Genomic DNA, 16,835 nt, shown 5'->3' with positions numbered 1-16,835 from the left:
CACTATACCACAGGTGAGGGCATATGTGCATGAGCACTATGCCCTACAGTGTCTAAGCAAAACCTTAGACATTGTAAGTGCAGGGTAGCCATAAGAGTATATGGTCTGGGAGTCTGTCAAAAACAAACTCCACAGCTCCATAATGGCTACACTGAATACTGGGAAGTTTAGTATCAAACTTCTCAGAATAATAAACCCACACTGATGCCAGTGTTGGATTTATTAAAAAATGCACACAGAGGGCATCTTAGAGATTTTACCCAATTGTTCAGTGCAGGACTGACTGGTCTGTGCCAGCCTGCTGCTGAGAGACGAGTTTCTGACCCCATGCGGTGAGAGCCTTTGTGCTCTCTGAGGACAGAAACAAAGCCTGCTCTGGGTGGAGGTGCTTCACACCTCCCCACTGCAGGAACTGTAACACCTAGCAGTGAGCCTCAAAGGCTCAGGCTTCGTTTTACAATGCCCCAGGGCACTCCAGCTAGTGGAGATGCCCGCCCCCTGGACACAGCCCCCACTTTTGGCGGCAAGTCCAGGAGAGATAATGAGAAAAACAAGGAGGAGTCACTGGCCAGTCAGGACAGTCCCTAAGGTGTCCTGAGCTGAAGTGACTCTGACTTTTAGAAATCCTCCATCTTGCAGATGGAGGATTCCCCCAATAGGATTAGGGATGTGCCCCCCTCCCCTCAGGGAGGAGGCACAAAGAGGGTGTAGCCACCCTAAAGGACAGTAGCCATTGGCTACTGCCCTCCCAGACCTAAACACACCCCTAAATTCAGTATTTAGGGGCTCCCCAGAACCTAGGAACGGAGATTCCTGCAACTTACAGAAGAAGAGGACTGCTGAGCTGAAAAACCCCTGCAGAAGAAGAAAGAAGACACCAACTGCTTTGGCCCCAGTCCTACCGGCCTGTCTCCTGCCTTCTAAAGAAACCTGCTCCAGCGACGCTTTCCCCAGGACCAGCGACCTCTGAATCCTCAGAGGACTGCCCTGCTTCAAGAGGAACCAGAAACTCCTGAGGACAGCGGCCCTGTTCCAAAAAGACTGCAACTTTGTTTCAGAGGAGCAAATTTAAAGACCCCTGCAAATCCCCGCAAGAAGCGTGAGACTTGCAACACTGCACCCGGCGACCCCGACTCAACTGGTGGAGAACCAACACCTCAGGGAGGACCCTCCGGCGACTCCGAGACTGTGAGTAACCAAAGTTGTCCCCCCTGAGCCCCCACAGCGACGCCTGCAGAGGGAATCCCGAGGCTCCCCCTGACTGCGACTGCCTGACTCTAAAATCCCGACGGCTGGAAAAGACCCTGCACCCGCAGCCCCCAGCACCTGAAGGATCGGAACTTCAGTGCAGGAGTGACCCCCAGGAGGCCCTCTCCCTTGCCCAGGTGGTGGCTACCCCGAGGAGCCCCCCCCTTGCCTGCCTGCACCGCTGAAGAGACCCCTTGGTCTCTCATTGAAATCCATTGGAAACCCGATGCGTGTTTGCACACTGCACCCGGCCGCCCCAGTGCCGCTGAGGGTGTACTTTTTGTGTGAGCTTGTGTCCCCCCCGGTGCCCTACAAAACCCCCCTGGTCTGCGCTCCGAAGACGCGGGTACTTACCTGCTGGCAGAGTGGAACCAGGGCACCCCCTTCTCTCCATTGAAGCCTATGCGTTTTGGGCACCACTTTGAACTCTGCACCTGACCGGCCCTGAGCTGTTGGTGTGGTGACTTTGGGGTTGCTCTGAACCCCCAACGGTGGGCTACCTTGGACCCCAATTTGAACCCCGTAGGTGGTTTACTTACCTGCAAGAACTTACATTACTTTACCTCCCCTAGGAACTGTGAAAATTGCACTGTGTCCACTTTTAAAACAGCTAAATGTGTTTTATGTAAAAAGTATATATGCTATTGTGATTATTCAAAGTTCCTAAAGTACTTACCTGCAATACCTTTCAAATGAGATATTACATGTAGAATTTGAACCTGTGGTTCTTAAAATAAACTAAGAAAATATATTTTTCTATAACAAAAACCTATTGGCCTGGAATTGTTTCTGAGTGTGTGTTCCTCATTTATTGCCTGTGTGTATGTACAACAAATGCTTAACACTACTCCTTTGCTAAGCCTACTGCTCGACCACACTACCACAAAATAGAGCATTAGTATTATCTCTTTTTGCCACTATCTTACCTCTAAGGGGAACCCTTGGACTCTGTGCATACTATTCCTTACTTTGAAATAGTGCATACAGAGCCAACTTCCTACAATTGTGTTTCCTCATTACCTTATGATATAACTGCACTGTGAATTTACCCACAGTGTCTCCTTGTGGCAGACATATTTCTGGTTCATTTGCTGTTCCTCACTGCTTGTTAGTTAAATTTCAGCATTACAAAGATTTACTGATCAGCACAGCTTATATTGTTGACAGATGAGTCAATCATTCTCTGCTGATCATCACAGCTGATTACGAACACGAACGTTCGAACATTTTGAATGTGGAATCAATTTGGAGAGTTTAATATCATTAAAATGTTATACAACTTCGCCACCTACTGGGCTTTTATGTAATAACAGCATTTTACACAATTGTATCATTACAATCAACTGTTCACATGTTTGTTGATCTCTATTACTAACACATTGCTGTTTATTATCAAATGTAACTGATATATTGTGCACTTGTGTTATTTTCTTTGTTTCTGCCATCTCATTACAAGCAGTGAAACATGTGTGCATTACACTCATTGAACTTATCCAATCCTCAACCATTTATTCCTGCGAAAGGAGAGCCCACTATGCCTTGGAAGGAATGGAAAGAGTACTTTTGTAATTATATAGACACTTTTGAGGAAGAGGATTTCTCCCTGGAGAAGAAAAAAAAGGTACTTCTGTATTGCTTAGGTCCAGGAGGGCTTAAAACATACAATCAGATTGAAAAGAAACCCAGAGAAGGAGGGAATGTATTTACGCATGCTTTGGAGGATCTTGATGCACATTTTTCACCTATTGTGTGTGTTGCTGTATATCGGAATAAGTTTTTCCAGAGGAAACAAGGAAAAACTGAGAATGTTGATGACTATGTTGCTGCACTTCGTGCTCTGGCGTTAACATGTCGTTTTGGCCCACTCCAAGAAGAACTTATTCGTGATCAAATTATTATGCATGCGAGCAATCCAAATATTCAGGATAAACTGTGGGTCAACGGAGAAGCGCCTCTAAAGGAAGTGATTGCTCTAGTAAAGAAAGCAGAACTTACAGGTAGATGTGCCAAAGCGGTAATGGATGAAGTACAAGAAATAAAAGAAGTTAACAAAATATCTAATGCAAAATACTGGAAAGGTGGTGAAACTAAAAAAAATCTTCAAGAAGCAACGGATTATAATTGCAAACCCATAAGTGTGGAACAAAAGAAGTGTTATAGGTGTGGGAGCACTGACCACTTAGCATTTTTCAAAAAATGCCCCGCAAGGAATCAAAAGTGTTCTTATTGTGGTGTTGTAGGTCACTATGCAAAGGTTTGCAGGAGGGAATCTGTTAACTCAAAAGTGAATGTTAAATACATTAGAGAGGACAGTGACTCTAATTCCGATGATTTGGAGAATACGAATGTTCATCAGGTGTTTTGTATAGATTACGACATTTTAGGTGTAGATCAAGTTAAAAGGATGAAACCATGGTGTGAATTGGCGGTAGGAGGGGTGATTATTAAGGTGATTGCAGATTCAGGTTCACCCTTTACTATAGTGAATGAAGATGAATGGAAGGATAAATTGGTGGAAAAATTAGGCACACATCTTGACAAATCTGAGGTTGTTGCCAAGAGCTATACTGGAGACAAAATTGAATTTGTGGTTTTCCGGGAGTTAGAATTTCAGTTTAAAGAAAGCACAGTGCAAATTGTACGTTTCTAAAAAGGGACCCCCAGTCTTAGGTTGGACGGACCAGGGTGATTTAGGAATAATTTTGAACCCCAACAGTCCAGATCCAGTGTTGACATTTAAAGAAAATTGTGAGGGAAAGGAAGAAATATTGGATTCTTACCCAGAATAATTTTCTGGTAACGCGGGGCTGTTGAATGATTTTCAGCACAAAATAGAATTAAAATCTTCAGCAATTCCATGTATTCATAAGGTTAGACACATACCTATCTCTATTAAGGAGGAGGTTCATAATGAATTGAAAAAACTGGTGGAGGGTGGCATTATTGAGCAAGTTGAGTCAGCAGAATGGGTTTCTCCATTAGTAGTTGTAAGGCGTTCCAATGGTAAAGTAAGATTATGTGTGGACCTTAGGGAGCTGAATAAAAACATCTTAATTGACCAGTATCCATTACCACGCATAAATGAAATGTTTTCCGCAACAAATAATATGTGTTGGTTTTCAACTATTGACCTAAAATCTGCTTACCATCAGGTGCCATTACACCAGGATAGTAAGAAATACACAACGTTCATAACACCTTTTGGATGTTATCAATATACCCGAGTGCCTTTTGGACTAGCATCAGCTGCAGCCATGTTTCAAAGGATTATGAGTAATATATTTAGTGGAATCTCTGGGGTGATGTTTTTCCAAGATGACATCCTAGTCATGGGTAAAAATAGAGAGGAACATGACAATAAGTTGAAACAGGTTCTAGAAATCCTTAAGAGGAAAGGTTTGACAATAGAGTATAGTAAATGTAAATTGGCTCAAGAAGAAGTGGTTTACTTGGGTCATAGCATCAGCAAGAATGGCATTAAACCGAAGCAAGCTTTAGTGGAAGCTATCAAAGAGGCTCCTTGTCCTGCTGGGAAAGAGGATGTGAGAGCTTTTCTAGGTTTAATTGAATTTTATTCCAAGTTCATTAGGAACTTTTCTGAAAAAACGTATCATATACGACAATTACTCAAGATCAAATCCAAATTTATTTGGTCAGATGAGTGTCAAAGGGTGTTTCAGGATTTAAAAATTGAAATTTGTAAAGCACCATTTCTGAAGAGATTTGATCCCAAATGCAAATCCATTGTGACAACAGATGCAAGTAATAAAGGGTTGGGGGCGGTACTAACACAGTGTGATGATGAGAACAATGAATGGGTTGTTGCCTTTGCATCACGGTCTTTGACCCCAGCTGAAGAGAGATACTCAGTCATAGAGCGAGAAACATTAGCTTGTGTGTGGGCACTGAACCATTTTCGTCAATTTGTGTGGGGACTGCATGTCTTGTTGAGGTCTGATCATAAACCTTTAACAAAGGTTTTGACGACTGCTGGATTACAAAATGCATCTCCGAGATTGAGCAGGATGTCTGTAAAATTGTTGGATTTTACTTATGATGTACAGTATTGGCCTGGAGTCAAGAACAAAGTAGCTGATTTTCTAAGTAGAATGTCATTACCAATTTAAAATGTAGATGAACTAATGGGTGAGGAGAGTTGTGTGGCTGGATTATTTGATGAGGGGATGGAAGGTACTGATATTATGGAATGGAAGGAAGGATGGATTAAGGATGACAGTTTAAAAAGAATAGCTGGTTACATGAATGGAGGTTGGCCTGAAAAAAAAGATCTTGGGGCAGAGGGAAAAGTTTTCTGGGAGGTGAGAAATGAACATTATTTAGAAAACAATATAATGTACAGAGGTGGAAGAGCTGTACCTCCAGTTTCTCTTAGGAGAAAGATCCTAGATTTATGTCATGAAGGACATCTTGGAATATCCAAAACTAAACAAAGAGTCAAAAGCAGGTATTGGTGGCCTGGTCTTGATAAGCAAATTGAAAAAAAAATAAGAGACTGCATAGAATGCAATAGTTCTGATAAGTGTCAGAAAACATTTAAACCACCTTTATTACCCTTTGCTTGTCCCAATATGCCCTGGGAAAAGATAGGTTTGGATGTGGTGGGACCGGGGGAATGCAATAATGGTGAATACAAATGTATTCTAGTTGCAGTGGACCATTTTTCAAAATGGCCAGAGATTGAAATAGTTCATAAGGCAGAATGTGAAAGAATTATTACATTTTTAGACCAAATATTTACAAGAGAAGGTCTACCTAAAACTATGATTACTGACAATGGTCCACAATTTGTGGCTGAGAAATTCAAACATTTTTTACAAAGAAATGGTGTAATCCACATCACTACCTCATTATACCATCCAGAAGGAAACGGTTTAGTGGAACGATTCAACAGGGTCATCAAAGGGAGAATCCAGTTGGCCAAGAGTAATGGTTTGAATTGGGAAAGTGAGCTATGTAAGTTAATTTGGGCTTACAGAATTACTCCCAGTAGCGTCACTGAGGAAAGTCCATTTTCCTTGATGAGAGGTCGTAAACCTATCAGCAAGGATCTTGGTTGGCTATCGTCTGGTAAGCGAGTCGAATGGTCACCTGATCAAGTAAGATTGAAAATCAACAAGGCCCAACAAGCATATAAGGAGTGGTATGACAAGAAAATCGGAACAAGAGAATCCAAAGTAAAATGTGGAGATTGGGTTAAAGTGAGAAAAGAGAGAAAAGTTCGAAAAGGAGAAAGCAGATATTCAGAGCCTCTGAAAGTATATGAAGTATTCCGTAACTCAGTTAAATTAAGTGATGGGAAAGTGTGGCATTTGGGCAGGGTTTCCAAGTGTAGGAATGTTAAACAAGCTGAAACAGAGAATGTCAAGAGTTATGATTGGTTGGAAACAGATGAAAAGGCGAGTAGTGAAGAGGTAAATTTATACAGTAGATTAATGAGGAGTGACAGTAAAACGCGTGCACTTGAAACACCAATTCATGATAGTATTCAGCATTCGCTGCGTGAAAGTGAAGCGACAGGTACACAAAACGTACAAAACAGTACAAACAATGACAGTCAAATCAACACTGGAAGGTTTGGTAGGATTATTTCCAAACCAAAGGGGTTTGATGACTTTGTATGTGTTAATACAGTTTAATGGAAAAATATTATGTTTGTTTCTGTTAGATTTTTTTTTACATTTCTGTTTTTATCAACCTGTATGAATTTAAAAAGAAAATGTGTAACTTGCTTGTAGTGTATTTATGTGATAAGATATACGTGTATGGAAGTTCTACTATTATTTTTTATTTTATTTTTTTAAATATAAAAAGGGAAGATGTGTTGTAACGTAGGTAATGTATGTAATTCTTTACACTTATGTATATTGAAAGATTAGCACAGTCTTGTGCTATGATGTAACATTAGAACCTTTGGTGTGGGGAATTCTATGGGTGGCGGTTGGAGTGGAGGAAGCTGGTGGTGAAGGATCCTCTGCCTGTACAATGTTGTCTGGGGCTGCTAAATAAAGAACCTACATCAAAATAAGACTGCAGTGATTACTACAAAGAACTACAGCCGTAGCCTTCTAACTGGTTATAGCTTGGGTAGATTATGTACTCATAGGATAGGGATGCTATGAAATAATGTTGGGGATTATTTAACCTTTTCGTTGATTTGTGTAATTTTTGCTGGGCTACTTATAATATTTACAGTTTCCCAGGCTCAGTTCGGGGAGGCCTAAGTCAGAACAGGGCTACTGGTCCTCATCTGTGGTGGTTGGATTTGCTACTGGTGTCCTGGGGTGCACTCCACTGAATACCTGTCCAAGTGCACCCCTTCTGTGCTATACACTTGGGGTGGCAGCATGCACAGTTAAAGGGCTTCTCAGGGAAGTAGTGTTGGGGGGAGGGGTATAAAATCTGGGCACAAATACTCAAACGAACAACATAATATACTGTCCTACCTCATGCTTATCTTAGAAAAAAAAGTTAATATCACAGTAAAATGAGCTACTACATGCAATAAGGGAGGCTCGGATAAAGGTTTCTACTAAATACACTATGGAACTCTAATCATTTTCTAGTGCATTCTAACACAGTTGGTATGGTTTTCATCCCCAACTACAGTGGCTTAACACAAGTGCTACAATTCCTACACTACTACTGAGTTTTAGCCGCACTGAAAAAATCATGGACCGGACTCAACACTGCGTGAGTTCACCGATTGGCTTATATGGGCAAATATTAGGGTTGATATTCCTTAGGTTAATTCAGTTTGTATCTTGAATAAAAGAGTTCACACTTGCAATTGTTAATCCCTCTACTTGTGGATTTATTTGAGCCTTTATGACATAGGCTTTCAGTACAGGTCTCGTGTTACCTGCCTAGTGGGCTGTGGTCTGGTGCCGAGGTTTATGGTGCATTCTTGATGGTTGCACAGTCAGTGCTTCAGCCAATGGGTGTGAGATCACAAGCAGTTGTCCCACCTCTTGGATCCTGCCCCTGGGGACGTACAGCTCTAGAGGCCTCAACAGTGGTCATATATCTTCAACAGTTTTGGCTCCAGCCAAGTGAGGTGTCCTCAGCTATAACTATGTTACTTGGATTCATAGCATGCCAAGCAGGGGCAGGTCAGGTCCCATTGGTCATGTTGCAGTGACGTTGGACAACACCCTGTCTTTTGAGGGTTCTCTGTTCTTCATGCAGCTCGCCATGTGAACCATGCAGGGAGGCCAGGTGACCCTTCACATCTCTGATTAGCACCCGTCACACTGTCACAAGTCCACTCTTCTGGGTGCATCACTCTCTGTGGACATGGCCGGGCATCTCCTTCTGATCTCCTCTTCTGGCCACTCAGAGTCAGCTGGAAGCTAGGCCATGTAGTTCAACAGCAGGACCATCCCCACTTGGACTAATTGATGAGATGGCAGATCATCTGGGCAACCTCCTGTGGACAAGGTGGTGATGCAGTCCTGTTTTGGTCTCCGGGCCGGGGCATTTGGGCCACTTGTAGACGCTTCACAGTTCAGCTGCAGCGTAGTCCAGTTTGGTGCACTTCCTGTCAGTGCTTCATACAGCCACACACCCAGAAAACAATATGTAGTCTGCTGTAGCATGATTCACAAATGGTTTATTCTAAGTTCATTGCAGATCAGTCAGTTGAAACACATGTAGTTTGACAAGACCGAACACTTCAAAGGGCTAGAAGTAATACACAGTCCTTGTAATCATTGATTGAGATGTAAGTACATGATTCAAGTGTCCATTCTGCACCACCCTGAGGTAGTCCATAACTAAGAAAAACGATCAAACAGACTACAGGTCTTTTTTAAAAATCTGCATTTGTCTTTTTTAATGCCAAACGCAGGTCTCAATGCGAACTCTTGAAAAAAAAACAAAAAGTTCACTCATTAGACCCACAGTATTCAGCCCTGATCAGGACATTTACAAGGACCCCTGCATGGATCTCTAAAAAAAGATACATAAATTGTGTTGCCTTTATATTTGGCTAGGTACGAGTCACAAAAGCCTGCTGTACTCACAAGCTATACTGAGTGAAACGTGGGGCGGTAAATCTTCGGTGGATTTGTACACCACCAAGAGGGGAGACGAAGTAGAATAGCTCCCTCTGTGCACGGCTAAATCCAGTGTAGGCATCTGTAATTGGTTGAAGTGCACACACGGAACAAGGGAGCACTTGGGGCATTCAGTGACCCTTAATGTTTGTTAGGTAGACAACGGTGTCCTGATGAAACTCCTAAAAAATGTCTTTGGGGTTGAAACGTCAACAGTATTCACCTGTTGGGTTGTAATATTAACAATTATGTGGGTGTAGCTTAGGATGAAGGCTTTCCCCATAGGATTGATACCTAATCAGAGAACCATTGGTGAACTTACAGTGTGTCATTGTATTACTTGTTTAATTGTTTTTCTTTTAATCTGTGTGAGCACTGCGTCGTCTGCACTATCACAGGTTCATATTTTGACAATGGTCAACGATTAATGTATGAGAATGCGTTGAATAGAAAGATTGATATATGCATAATATTGTTTTGTGTCCAACATCTTTAGGGGAGATTTATCATATATGTGATATACATATATTTCAATTGAATTGAGTTTGAAATATTGAAAGTAACAAACAAGGCTTGCAGACCCATGGGGTTGCTAACTCTGGCTCAGTGAATCCCACATGACGACTGTCCTACGTATGGCTCCAGCCACAATGTCACTTTGGCACAGAGTGGTCAAGTGACTTGAGACAGCAGCTTCACTTTCAGTGGTGTAGTCCACTCGGGTGCACTACTTGGGCAGCTCATGACAAAAGTCTCTTCAGAGGCACAGATCACTAGGCCAAGTGTCACAACTGTGACAACTGAGTCTGGTTGGCCACACTTGGGAGAGAGCTACATACTTCAGTAGTCACTCCTTCTGCTGCACAAATGTTCTCACGCACACTCTGGCTAGTACCCACCCCGTGTCTCCGGAGTCCATCCCTCAGACACACTAAAACAGACAGTACCACAGACTGAGCAGCCAGATTCTGAGGTGGTGATCTGTTTGGCGACATCAGCAGAGCTGCAGAGGGTCCGGGTCAGCGAGATAATATGTGCAACAGAAGTCACTTGGGACACATTTATAGAGTGGTGCAGAGTAGAGTATAGTACCATAGAGTGCAGTGGCACAGAGTGGAGTAGTGCAGAGTAGAGTGTTGTATAGTTCAGTGGCAGAGAGTGCAATGTTCGCAGATTAGAGTAAGAGTGCAGTGGTGTAGAATGGAGTAGAGTGGCATAGAGAGCAGTGGCATAGAGTACAGTGATGCATAGTAGAGTGCAGTTGCGTAGTGTGCAGTGGCATAGAGTCTAGTGACGTAGAGTGGAGTATAGTTTCATAGAGTGCAGAGGTATAGAGTAGTTTTTTTCAGAGTAGAGTGAAGTGGCATAGAGTGGAGTGGTGCAGGGTAGAGTGCAGTTGCATAGAGTGTAATGGCGTAGAGTAAAGTTGTGTAGAATGCTGTAGCATAGAGTACAGTAGTGCAGAGTAGATCCATGTACTGTGGATTTTCGTAGAGGGGAGGGGCATTAGATTTGAGTCTTACAGAGTAAAGTGCATTGGCATAGAGTGCAGTGTTGCAGAGTGGCGTAGAGTACTGTGGCATACAGTGGCCTGGACTGAAGTGGTGCAGAGTAAAGCAGTGAACAGTGCATTGTCTTAGAGTAGGTTGATACAGGGTAGAGTAGAGAGGAGTAGAGTGCAGTGGAGTGGCATAGAACAGAGTGCAATGGTGTGGAGCGGTGTAGAGTGCTGTAAATGATTACATTTGCACAGATAGACAGTTTTGCTAAAAACCATTTACAGTGCACATGTGTAGAAATTATATTACCTAGTTTAATGATTCTTTTTGATCATATTAAAGTGCGTGTTTCCAACACACTTCAGGAATAACAAAAATGTGCTTAATTTGTGAGTTCATAATTGTGATAAATTCTGAAATACCTACACAGTTCACTTAAACGTTGTCGCATGCTAGAAAATAACTCTTCCCACTCCCAGTATCTAGCAAGATTGTCACATGAATCCTCTCACTTTGAAGTCAGAGAAAGAAAAGTAAACAAGCACCCTTGAAAGACAGCCTCTGACATTTGACCTCAGTCTTTGAATGTACAGCAAATGTGATGAGATAAGATTTAAAGGCTGGATAATGGAAATCAAGTTTGTTGAAGGATTGGAAAAACACAATTTAGGCAACGGGAGAGATTAACTGAATCTGGTGAGCCTAAAGCAAATAAAGGCAGCAAATGGAAAGCAGGAAAGTATGATTTACAAACTACAAAGCCAATGGGAATAAACAAGCGAAATGCATTCCTCGGTCTACTTTCTGAAAGTCCCCAAGATGTCTTTAGCAAACTGTCTAGTAGGCTGCACTCTAAAAAGTGTCTGGTCCACCCAGAGAAACTAAGTAGCTAATTCAAGCTTACAATAATGTAGGAGTAATACCACAGAACAACATTATGTAAGAGCTAGATATTTAAAGCCGGTATTTTAGAATTTTGAATTGGTGTATTATTACTGTGGGGCACTTTGCATCAGATTACTCACCTTGGCATGGAGCCCTTAGCTAGTGCCGATCTGGGCACTACCAGCAGAGGTTTGTAATATAAATGCTGCAGGGCAAACATTGATTGAAAAGAAAAAAAAATTGACTGCTTGAAAAAAAGAGTAAAAAAGTTGTGACAAAAAAAAAGAAACGTATGCTGCATAGAGCGAAGGTCAGTGTACTGGGATCAAGGGAAAGGAGGCATCCTCCTGCTAAATTAGAGGGGAGCATTTACAGTGAGGTGGGAAAACTAACAGGGTTTTTAGGATTCAGGGAAGTTTAGCTAAAAGGGGTTCTAAGGGGTTGATAAGTGTTGGAACTGACCATCTTTTGCATGGTATTCTACCAGATTTTACCTTGACATTTTTTCATCATAGAACTCTGTGCAGATTACCCCTTCTAACCAGGAATAAAGTGTTTTGCTCTTCCTTTAATCATGGTGAAATTGGAATACTTCTTATTAGCATATTTTACTTATCTACACATGCCCAATATATGGTACCATGGTGTACCCAGGGCCTATAAGTTAAATGTCACAATTGAACTGCAACGCCCATTGCTTCATCCACTAAAGTGACAATGTCGACAGGACTGCAGGCCTTCCTCCAGCAGCCTATCTATTCAGCTATCAACCTCAATCTCGACCTTTCAAAATAATCCCATTTGACAGGCCTAAACCTTCCTTCTCAATATTTAGAGGTCAACTTTAAGTGGGCCTTATTGCCCATAAGGCAAGGTGCATGGTGTTGAAAAGTAGGGCATGTAAACATTTAACATTAAACATGTTCTTACAGTGATTAGCCCTTGAAGCTATTTTCTGTAGGAAGGTTTTCTGTAGGAAGGCTGGCTGTTCCGTAGAGAAACACTAAGATGCAATACTTAATGCTAATACTGTATTCTGCGAATGGGACTAGCCTGGAAAATAATAAACAACTATTTTTAATACTTATTACGAATCAAATTCAATGGTCAAGTCATATTCTTTTTCCAAATGTTATACGAAAGTTACTTTTGCCCTGACTGACAGTCCTAGAAGCTAGATCTGCATTTTGTCCTCCCAGTTTGGCCAGCCAGAAAGGAGCACTTAAATAGGCCTGGTTGTGCTCCAAGAACCAAACAGTAGGCTTACCTGAGTGGGCAGAGAAGACCCATCTGAACCTGCCAGAATGTACCTGGTGGGTTGGGAGGATCCCTTTTGACATTAAAGTGCCAAGTCCTCTTGAATGTCACATCCTGTATGACAAGTCTGCTCGGGGTTTTCACATGGCAAATGGGGCGCACGTCAAAGAGGCCTCCTCTGTAACAGGCAAATGTTAGCTACCACTCAGACAGAGCCCTGCTTTTGTTCCCACTGCCAGTCAGGCTCAATCACTGTGGCCCCTTTTTGACCTTAACAGTACCAGCCTATTTGACAGGTCTGTTGTATTTATGTATAACATTTGAGGTGCACTTCAAAAGGCAAAGGTCGCAGGCCAAAACAATTTTTGTATCTCCCATGTCTTGTTGCTGAAAGATCAGCTTATTTCTACTAGACTTCTGTATCTGAGATAGTTATGGGTACCGCAACTGCCTAAAACTGAATTTTAGTGTTAGAAGTGGAAGGACACTAGGCTTACCATAGTACACTCCCCAGACATACCCCCAGCCACCCGAGCCTAAGTTTAGTGTAGCCGAATCCTTTGATCATTTTGAAAATGCCAAAAGTGGTTAGGGTTAGCCATAGGATCCATTCCCCATTGGTTTAGGGTGTCCCCAGGGGTCATCTCACCCATTTTCCCGTGCCAGGTATAAATTTGGCATCCCAAGGCACACTCTTCAGAAAACATTTTGACCTGTGGAAGCTCAGAAGAGGACTGAACATGCTGTCTGAGATCTGAAACGAGAAGAGCCTAGAAGACTAGGCCTGCTTTCCCTCTGGGTCCCTGGACAAAGAAGTGAACTCCAAGAGTCATAACGCCTTCAAAACTACAAAAGGCCTTTCCTGCAACTGACCAGTGGCAACTAGACCTAGACTGGACCCTACTGTTGGCCTCTGACTGCCACCCTGTATGTCACTAAGTGCGTCCAGGGTGCTCTTGCGCTGGATGAGGCTTAAAGAACTAAAGTCAGACTATAAAATATTTGACCAGGACAAACCTGGTTAGTGTAGGTGTCCCACATATCTTCACAGTTTGCTCCAATTTATGCCTAGGTCCTGTTCTACCATGACTGTGGGCTATCATTGTCACTTTTTTTTTCACTCTGTTTCAATTTATAATTTGAAAAATTAATATTTCTGGTTCCCCTTATTGGATTTTAGTCACTTTGGTGGTAGTTTATGTATTAAATTTTACTTTGGCTTTGTAATTAGTTTTGGGATTTTTATTGTTTTACATTTGGACATTATTATTGTTTTAGTACTGCATTAATACTATAAATGTTGTCTTTAAGTTAAACTCAGCTCAGGTTTATTTAGTAGCTTTAGTGACAAACATTGTCATTATTAATTGACATGGGTACTTACCCAATTTCTTACATTGGTATTCAGCGGTAGGATTGAGGAATTGTTTGGCAGTACAACTCAATACAGTGATTTAGGATAAAATAAAAAAATCCCTTTTGTAATCTTACATAAAAATTGACTTTTTATTTCTAAATTGACTTCTGAATTTTAATTGGTAATTTTCAGATTTTTTCCAGTTATCCTAAATTTCATTTCCTTTTGCACCAGTGGTTTTTGAAAGAATGAATTTGGATTTGAGCAGCAATGGGATCCTCAGCACAAGAGATCTGAGGAAGCTGTGTAAAGAGAAAGGGCTGAAGCTGGCAAAGGGTCTAAAAGGGAGGATTACCAAATAGTTCTCAGAACATGGAAAAACTGTTGCAGTCCACCACACAGGAGCGAGAAGAAGATGGGCAGAGGATGAGGAAGAAATGGAGGAGGAAGAGGAGGATGGCCTTACAGTGGCCCAGTGCCACTGGAGGAGAAGGTGGCTATAGGATTCAGATCACGTGCCTTGTTCAGCGCAGAGAGCAGTGCATCCTCTCGCAGGTTGATTCAGAGTTGGAGGATAAGCAATCAAAGAAGCATAAAATTACAAGTGGTTACACTTCCCCTGGAGTAAAAGAAAATGGAACTGGCCATGGAGGAGAAACTAGCCATAGCCTTAGAAGATAAAAAGGCCCTGCTAGCTCATAAAGTGAGCCAGAAAGAACTGGACCTGAAGGAAAGAAGGTCAAGTATGTCTAGTGTTGATGGTGGCTGATGAGCTAATTGATTGTTTGGGAGCAGCCACATTCCTGAGACCCGAAAGGTAGGGGTTGAGACTGAGGCCAGAACAAGGGCTGAGGCATGAGAGAAGTGGGTTATTACCCTCAGGAGGAACACTGGGAAGGCAAACGAAGCAACAACAATACAGGTTGAAGAACCCAGAGATGAGCCCCAGACAGGAGCCTCTGTAATCAACTTATCCAGCCAAGTCACCATGTTGGGGTATTGGGTAAAGTTTTCAATAAGCAATAATTGCATCTCTGTTAGACCTCATTAGCTACAATACTGCCAAGGTACAGTATTTGGATATCTTTAAATCGCTTGCCAAATTGGATTTACAGACGTAGTTGGGGGTTCTAAGATGGGTGATTAAGAAGGGACTTTGATAGGAATCCTGAAATCCATCAATATAACGGCTGCTGCTAGGGACAATTTAAGCTCGCTGGCTCCCTATCCCACTCTATCCAAACTGTTTTTATGAGCAAATATCAGCAATTTTGTACAATTCACGTAGTTTTCACATTGCACATTCTCGTCAGCCTTATATTTGGGAATTGCCACTTCTTGCACTTTTTGCATAATTTTGCACTCTGTATAGGGCTCTACCATTAATGTATTAGGACACTGTCATTATAGAATGTTAGATAGAATTTGGATTTATTGGATTTTCATCCTTTGGCTACTGCCAAATAATAAAGATGATCCACACGGCTGCACTTTATGCATTATTTTGCATACGCTGGTAATGTCAGATTTAGCTAGGTTGAACTCATGCATATTGATTGTATATGATTGGCTATAATATTTTATATTTCATTTATTTATTGTGGTTTCAACTATGCATTTTTTTGATGTTGATTTGTTAGACTAATAAACGATTTCATACTAAAAATGTATGCAACCATTCTGTATTGAAAGGAGAGCTCAAAATACTATGTAAGGCAATGCTTCCTAAACATTTTAGAACCGTGACTCACTTTTTAGTATGACAAATGTTTGCAACCCACCTACATTTAATGGACATGAGGCGGCAATTTCTTTTCATGTAACTAAATTGTGTAGTAGCACATTGTCATTTACTGAAATTACATCTCCATTGAAATGGTCACTGAATTTGTACAGACATACACTTTTACTGCAACTAAATTTCACTCAAATGATAATGTATGGAAATTGAAATCAGTGAATATTACTTGTGCATCACCGAGTAAAGTGTCTTCATTTGTTCTGATCCTATTAAAATCTCAGTTTCCATTACACTTCAGAATTACAAAAAATTGGTTCATTTTTGCTTTTCTAACTGCTGAATGTGTACAGTTCATTTGTAGGTATTTATATTTTATTGACAATCAAGAAAAGGAAAAAAGGCAGCGAGTCTGTAATAGCACCCCCACTCTGCCATTATACATTTTCAAACAAACCTACTCCCGATGTGCAAATACTATGTGTACCTGCTGCCAAGGGTGTCACATAATGAATCCAGAAACTCAAATAGCGATGCACCATCCAAATATTTAAAAAAATCAACTAAAAATGTCCAATCATGCAGTTGAATCTTTTATTCAGTTCTTTACATGATAGGTGTCCTGTGATCCCAGTTTTCAACAAGTGCAGCATTGAAAAACAGCCAATCAACACGTTTCGTCTACAGCAGTAGACTTCAGAGCTGTAACATTAACAAACACACATACAAAATGAATTACAAATATATAATGTTGACATGTTCCCATGTTCTGAAAT

General features: G+C 41.5%; 1 non-coding gene across 1 annotated transcript; it reads right to left on the bottom strand.

Annotated features, from left to right (window-relative positions):
- Window positions 1-15,264: 15,264 nt before the first annotated feature.
- LOC138262554 (U4 spliceosomal RNA) lies at window positions 15,265-15,398 on the bottom strand. The gene has a single exon (XR_011199259.1). It is a non-coding gene; the product is annotated as a U4 spliceosomal RNA (small nuclear RNA).
- Window positions 15,399-16,835: the final 1,437 nt, after the last annotated feature.

This window comes from Pleurodeles waltl, chromosome 10 (assembly GCF_031143425.1).
Source record: "Pleurodeles waltl isolate 20211129_DDA chromosome 10, aPleWal1.hap1.20221129, whole genome shotgun sequence".
Lineage (NCBI taxonomy): Eukaryota > Metazoa > Chordata > Amphibia > Caudata > Salamandridae > Pleurodeles > Pleurodeles waltl.
Note: the sequence above shows the minus strand (reverse complement) of the source record. Positions and strands in the feature narration are given on the sequence as shown.